Below are 7,703 nucleotides of genomic sequence, written 5' to 3' on the forward strand. Positions count from 1 at the left end.
TTTATGGGCCATAATTAATTGTTTTGAGTTAATTTTATTAGGTTTTCCAGTGATACAATTGCGTCTTCGGCAAATGATGATCATTTTCCCACAGTTAAGTTTGTAATCGTATTTTCTGTCTTCTCACATCGGCTGTAATACGTGTGCTTCGCTATGATTAAATGTGTTGAGCTATTTTGCATACAGTTATTGAGAGAAATTTATTGGCGAGCAAGGAGGGTAGGGACTAAGAAGTCAAAAAAATAAAATAAATAAAAAATAACAGAAAGGAGCATAGTAAACTGTGTGGGGAGATGGGACGAGGCCTGGACCGGTATGTCTGCCAGGAAAGAGCCATGGGGAAGAGAAAGTTTAGATGATAAATCAGCAACTAGGGCAGAAACCGAACACAACTGTAGGTCTGCACACCTGAAGCCCACCTGAGGGACCAGGTACAGTGGGCACCCATCACCCATTCCACCTTCCTAGGTACCACAGTGATTATTTTAGGAGAGGGCACGTGATGGGACACCTGGGGGGGCTCAGCAGTTGAGCATCTGCCTCCAGCTCAGGACAGGTCCTGGGATCGAGTCCCGTGTCGGGCTCCCTGCATGGAGCCTACTTCTCCCTCTGCCTGTGTCTCTGCCTCTCTCTCTTTGTCTCTCATGAATAAATAAATAAAATCTTAAAAAAAAAAAAAAAGTAGAGGGGGCTCTTGATCCAGACTCCCACCAGACAGGCCCTCATCCTCCTTGCCACATGACTCAAGTTGGTCCGATCAGAAGCAAAGCTCAGGAATTCTGTTGGATAGTTGGCCAAAGGGCAGCCTCTCTCCCTCTCTCTCTCTCCCGGAATTTGAAGGAAAAAGCCTAGAAGCCACTGGCGCCCAACACAGAGAAGCTGACCTGCGCACCAGGTATAACTCACTTTGGATCAGACCTGTCGAGGCTCAGGCTCACCTTTGCGCTTTCGGAGGAATCCGTAACCTCTGCCTTCCTCTTTTTTTATTCTTTCTTTCTTTTTTTTTTTTTTTTCAAAGATTGTATTTATTGGGCAGCCCGGGTGGCCCAGTGGTTTAGCGCCGCCTACGGCCCAGGATATGATCCTGGAGACCCAGGATCAAGTCCCATGTCGGGCTCCCTGCATGGAGCCTGCTTCTCCCTCTGCCTGTGTCTCTGCCTCTCTCTCTCTCTCATGAATAAATAAATAAAACCTTAAAAAAAAAAAGATTGTATATATTTATTTGGCAGAGAGCGAGCAAGTGAGCACAAGCAGGGGGAGGAGCAGGCAGAGATTGGGGGAGAGGCAGGCAAGGAGCCTGATACGGGGTGCATCCCAGGACCCCGGGCCCATGCCCTGAGCCGCCCAGCCCCTGAGCCCCCCAGGCACCCCTCTACCTTCCTGCCCTGGTTAAGCCCCTGTACCTCGGGCCGTTCTGTAATTCGCCGTATAAAGCGTCCCGACCAGTATGCCAGGAAAATGATGATATTTTTAATAGATCCTCTAACTCTCTTGCAGTGTATTCATCTGAGAAAAGGTGTGAGGGCGGAAAAGTAATTAGAATTCTCAGTTTATAAACATCTCTGAAAATGTGAATCCAAGAGAGAAATTAGCAGATATTTTAATTGTCTGCTCCATTTCCACATCCTCACACTTGATGTACCTACTTCCTAAATATATTAGTTAACGTTTCTATAAACACTTTTTTTTCTTCTTTTTTTTTTTTTTTTTTATAAACACTTTTCCCAGTTGGTATCTTCACACATCTTGACTCACTTGGTTCCCACAACAAACAAGAGACACGGCTGGTAAGAGCCACACCTCACTTTGTGCAGCCCCACACGGTTTGCAAGGCTCTTGCTCTATTTTGCCGCTATTTTGTGCAGCACCAGTACGTCCGGCTCTTTGTCTGGCAAATCCTGAACTCCAGGAACACGGGTGTACTTGTAGGTCGTTCTCTCAGCCCACAGAGGATTGTTGGACTTTTCTGCATATTCACCGGCGTCAGTCAACACTGGTCCCTGCCTCGTTCACCAGGTGAACGAACTCCTATTCATCCCTGAAAGTCCATTTCAGGTAAGGCGCATCATATCTTTCTCCCCAGAGAGGCGGACAAGGGGATGTGGTCCTCAAAAACTGTTGTCTTTGCCAGATTGGCTGAGGTAAGCCAGCTGGTTGTTGGGATGGAAGGGGCGGTGGGGCCGACTGCTGGCCAACTGCTGTGTGGTTTGGGGTAAACATCATCCATCACCAAAGGAAAGATACCGGCCATAAGAACCCGCTTCAGGCTTGACCAGATTTCCCCTCTTTGTCGTCTGCAGGGAGAAGGGTCAGGGTCAGCCTTGGCCTCGGGCCATTTTTTTTTTTTTTTTTTTGGTTTCATGCTCCTGCCCTCAGGCCGACCCAGCCAGTGTTCGGGCCTTTAAACAGGCCTCAAAGAGACTTACAGATAAACCTCAGACAGGTTCTCAAATTGGTGTCAAAGAGACCCTCACCTGGATCCTCAGATAGACCTTGGACCCTTCAACAGGCCTGGATCCGAGCGCAGACCTCCCTCTGACCTCGACTCCCTCTAACGCACCCTCCCCAAGAGCCAGAACCTGGCACCCGCCGTCCACACCCCTGCTGGAGGTCTGTGCCACGGCCTGCAGGGCTCCGAGGTGCTTTTATGGGTCCAAGGGTCTGGTTGGGGACAACTCAGGTTCCTGGCGGCTTGCAGCTCGATTTCCTGACTCAGAGCAGGTGGGGCGGTTGGCCTCCCCCCGTCTTAGTGCTGTTCTGGGGACTCTAGTAACCAGAGTGGTCTCCCCATAGAGTCAGGGGGCAGAGGGCAGAAAAGGTGGGGAGAAAGCTGCCCCAGTGGGGTTCAGAAAGAGTCAGCAGGGGGCAGGAGGGCAGTGAGGGGATCAGAAGCGGCAGCCCAGGCCCTTTCTCTGCCCTCGCCCAACAGTCATAGGTCCTGGGGGGCTCAGCCTGGACGAAAGCCACGGTTAACCCAGCTCACGTTTCCCTGCCCTCCCACCAGGCTCCGGAGTCCCTTTTCCAGAGACAACCTCTGACCATATCAATCTGCCCGGAACTTCCCAGGATCCCCACTGCCTGGGAGATCAAGTAGAAAGAAGCCCTTCCTCCCGTGCGTCACCATCTGGCCCCCATAGACCCCTCCCAATTCGTCGTCTTGCACACGCACACACCTCCTCTGGGCCAGATTCAGTCACTGCACTTCCCCCCCCCCCCACCTTTCTCCTGCCAGCACCGCCCACCCCCCCACCCACACCGACCTGGGCCGCCTTTGCCTCTGGTGCCGTTCACTCTACCCTTGTGGGGTTCACGGGGCCGCTCTCCCGTAGGGGCCCCACCAGCCCTGCCCCTCCCTCCTAGGATCTCATGTCCCATCATTGACACCTTTTCTCCCCCACCCAAAAAAAAACCCCAACAAAATGCTGCGCTGGCTGAGAAGCGCAGGGTGACTCAGGCCTGAGTTCCATTGCTAGCATTTGCTCCCATGGAGTCATCGCTCAGCCATGGGGGATTTGGAGAGCACCTGGCACATTCCTGACAGTCTGGGACCCGGGGCACAGCCACGATCAATGGAGCCCGGGGCCCCCCGCCTTGATGGGTGGGACTCGTACCATCCCTGAAGAGGACAATAGGGTGAAATCTGGCCCTTGCCGAAGCCTTAGGGAGTCGGGCTGCCTCTCCAAAGTCTGGTGTCCCGGGAATCCAAAGGGGCCAGCCCCCCCTCTCCCCCATGAGCTCAGAGCACCCCGTGAGCTCACCCCCACAGCTACCTGCCTTGGAGCGGGTCCGAGGCCCCCGGGGTGCTGGGTGCTGGGTGCCCGGTGCCCCCCCCATCCCGGCCCTGCACCAACAGCTCCCTGCACACCGCGCTGCTGGTGTTTAATTTTGCTGAACACCGAGTCCCAACCCCGTGTTAATTGGTTTTACTCCAGCCTTTTGTGCCTCCCATTAAACGAGGAAATGCCACCCATAAAATTTTAATTTTAAAAGCCAACTTGTTTGTTTTATATTGAAATTCCCCGGGCAGCTCCAGCAGAGGGAAACAGACACATTTTCGTTTCATTAAAGCAACTTGAGTGAGGATAAAAAAGAAGCTGAAAAATTAGATTTAAAAAACGGAGAGCGAGAAGCGTTTAAAGACAATGAAGGAAAATAAGCTGCCGCGGAGGGCGGCGAGGGGGTCCTGGGCCCACCTCCACCGACTGCTCTCCTGCGGGGACATCACGGGCGCCTGGACTCCCCCCTCCCTGAAAATCAGCCACCACGTGGAGGGACTCAGCAACCCCCCCGCACCCTGGGGCCAGCAGCATCCTCTTCCTTGAGGACAAAGTGCACCATGGCTAAGCCGACTGTGAGGCCTTGACTCACCAGCTGTGTAACCAAGAGCAGTGACCTCAGTGTTCTCACCTGCAGAATGGGAATAATACTGTTACTTGGTTCATAGGGTTCTTGTGGGGCTGAAGCAGGTCCATACCTTGCAAACGCTTAAAACAGAACCCAGTATATGGCAAGTGCTTAATAAATGTCAGCTTTTGTTATTCTCGTCCTGCTGCTCCCCTTCCACGCCACGCTCCTAACACGTTTCCCTCTGCTGAGCACACCTGCCTGCCTGCCCCCTCGTCTACACATGCCCTCACTGCGCAGAGTTGTCCCTTTAATGATGTTCCTGAGCTAAAGACACCTAAGAGAGATCAGCGGGGGTGGGGGGAGGTCTGAGCAGAGGCTCAGGGAGCCCCCATTCCATGATCCGATTCTTGTGGCCCAAACTAACTCATTAAAATTATATTATAATCCTTCCAAGGAACGCCAGTCTCCCTGGGTTCAGATCCCAGCTCCAATGACCAGCTGCGTGTTCTTGAGGCATTGGGCCTCAGTCTCTCCATCAGTACAATGGGAACAAAACCTGAATCAGCCCCACATTGTCAGGAAGGACCCAATAAAACAAGCTCCGCGGAGTGTCCAGCACAGCCAGGCGCCCAGTGAATAGCTGCTGTTCTGCATCCGGTCTAGGGGGCTGAGGCTGTGGGGGTGGAGAAGGAGGGGGGCAGGCGGTTCCAGGATGGGGGTGACCTTACTTCCCATTTCTTAGCTGTTGCCACAGGGTAACTATTACCGGCACTCCCTTTCATTCTCAAAAGCGCCCTAATCTGGATGAGTCATGATCTGGTCCTCGTATTTCAAATCCCCCACCTCGGTGGCGAGGGGCCTCAGAGCTCGCCCTGAGGTGCCGGGAAAGGGTCCTGAACCTCTGCCTGACTACTGGGTCCTAACCCTCGGCCCTAACCTCACTCCTGGCTCACACGGGAAGGGAGAAGCCCAGGGAAAGACCCGGGGCACGGGGAAGGCGCTGGGATTGGGGTCTGTTGGGAGCCCTGGCCTCTCCTCCGCCTGCCCAAGGGCCAGTTAGGCACCTCTGACCCTAACTTCCTCTTCTGTCCTAGCGTGGCGGCGGGGGCGGGGGGGGGGGGGGGTAGGTTAATAAACCAAATCTCATCAATTATTGCCAAGATCAAACCAAATCGGCACACAGATGTGAAAGTTTCCTGCGTGTTGCTCCCAGGCTGTGACAGCTGCTCCAGCCAGCAGAGTCCCAGGCTCTGTCCCCCGAGGTAGGCAGAGATGGGGACGCCAGGGGTGGCCCGCCCCACACCTCAGCACCGGGCAAGCCCAGGATTCACGGCCCCCGTCCTGGAGACCCTGACCCTGCACCCGACTCATCCTGCAACAGCTTCAAGGGCTGCTTCTCAGAACAGCTTCAAGAGGACACCTGAGTGGCTGCAGAACGGCATCCACTTCTCCTGGGCAGATTTCTTTTCCAGGGACCCCAAAGGGTACACGGAGGAAGCCCTAGGACTTGGTGACAGTTCTGAGAGAGTGGGACCAAGTGCATGGGTTCCTGGTGGACCTGCAGGCTCCCTCTCTGTCCCCCTCCTCCTCTCTCCGTCTCTCCCTCTCTCTCCTGCTCCCTCCCTCTCCCTCTCCCTCCTCTCTCTTTTCAACCAGAGCTTTTCTTTTCTTTTTTTTTTTTTTTTAAGATTTTATTTACTCATTCATGAGACACAGAGAGAGAGAGGCAGAGACACAGGCAGAGGGAGAGCAGGCTCCATGCAGGGAGCCCGATGTGGGACTCGATCCCGGGACTCTGGGATCATGTCCTGAGCCCAAAGGCACACGCTCAACTGCTGAGCCACCCAGGCATCCCGAGCATCTCTATTTTATATAATCCAAGATATTGCACAGAAGTTTCCACTGTTAGAATATTCTTTTCAAAAGCACTGCTCTGTTCCTCCTCTTTCCCTTCCTTCCTTCCTTCCTTCCTTCCTTCCTTCCTTCCTTCCTTCCTTCCCTCCTTCCCTCCCTCCCTCCCTCCCTCCGCATCTCTCCTAAGGTTCTCAGGTGCAGCAGAGCAAGAAAGACCCCTGCTTGGGAAGGGGGTGCAGGAAGGACCAGAGCAGGGTGCCAGAGCCAGGTGAGGATGGACCCAGCACAGGTGTCAGAGCCCCAACAGGGTGAGGAGAGCATCTGTCACCAAGGGGCAGCCTGGCCTGCAGTGTTGGGGTACAAATGGGCTGAGGGGCAGCCTGGTGCAGGTGTCAGAGGCCCGTTGGGGTAAGTGGGGCAGCCACACTGGGGAGAGGGGCCCAGGGTGGGAAATCAGAGGCTGAGCTGGACGAGGAGGGGTCCCTCTGCGGGGGTGAACCAGGCCAACCCAGTCTGGCCAACCCAGACTGAGGGGCTGAATGTGCAGAAGGGCCGCCCCACCTAGGGTGGTCAGAGCCGGAGGGCTTGGGGATGCAGAGGGAGCGGGACTGCCCGGGGCCTTCATCAGTCAAGCACGGGGCTTGCCTCCTTCTCCGCCCGCCCAACCCTTCCTAAAGCCAGAGAAGCCCGGGACGCCTTCCCAAGTCAATTGAAGTCACCAACCATCCCCGGGAGCACCGGGCAGTATGCCAGGTGCCGGGGAGAGAGCAAGGTTAGGGCTTACGTCGGGCACGGGGCACAGACACGGGGCTGTCGTCCAGAATGGGAGTGCTGGGCGCATGGAGTGGGCCGGGGTGACCTCCCGGGAGGGACGGGGAGCCGGCCAGACAGGAGGCCAGCTGAGGGGCGCAGGGTGAGCCGGCAGTGACTCTGGACCGGGTTGCCCGCCCGCCTGCCCTCGCAGGCCCAGTTCATCCCATCCCCAAAGGCCACAGCTGCGGAGCGCCTCACCGAAGCCTGTCGGTCCTGGGACCCTGAGGACTACAGCCCAGGCCAGGCTCTCGGGATGGGCCAGGAGCTTCTGGGCCATCTCCCCGCCTTCGTCCAGACTTGCCCTGGGGGTCCCCTGCAAGGGAAGGTCCCAGCTCGGCTCTCTTCTCTGAGGTCCCACATCCCTCCTAATTGAGAAGTCCTGCTGGGGCGCCTGCCTTCAGCTCAGGTCAGGATCCCGGGGTCCTGGGATGGAGCCCGCTTCTGGCTCCCTACTCAGTGGGGGGAGGTCTGTTTCTCCCCCACCCCCGCAATGCACCCCCGGTTGTGCTCTCTCTGTCTCTCTCCAATAAATAAATAAAATCTTAAAAAATAATAATAATAAATTGGGAAGCGCTGCCTGGTGTGGTGTTCTGTGTTGTGCAGACCCGCTGCTCACTGAAGGGCCCTTGCGGGATGAGCACCTGCCCCTGGAGGCCCGCGGAGAGACCCCTGCAGTCAGTGAGCCGGGG

Source organism: Vulpes lagopus, chromosome 23, assembly GCF_018345385.1.
Source record: "Vulpes lagopus strain Blue_001 chromosome 23, ASM1834538v1, whole genome shotgun sequence".
In the NCBI taxonomy this organism is placed as follows: domain Eukaryota; kingdom Metazoa; phylum Chordata; class Mammalia; order Carnivora; family Canidae; genus Vulpes; species Vulpes lagopus.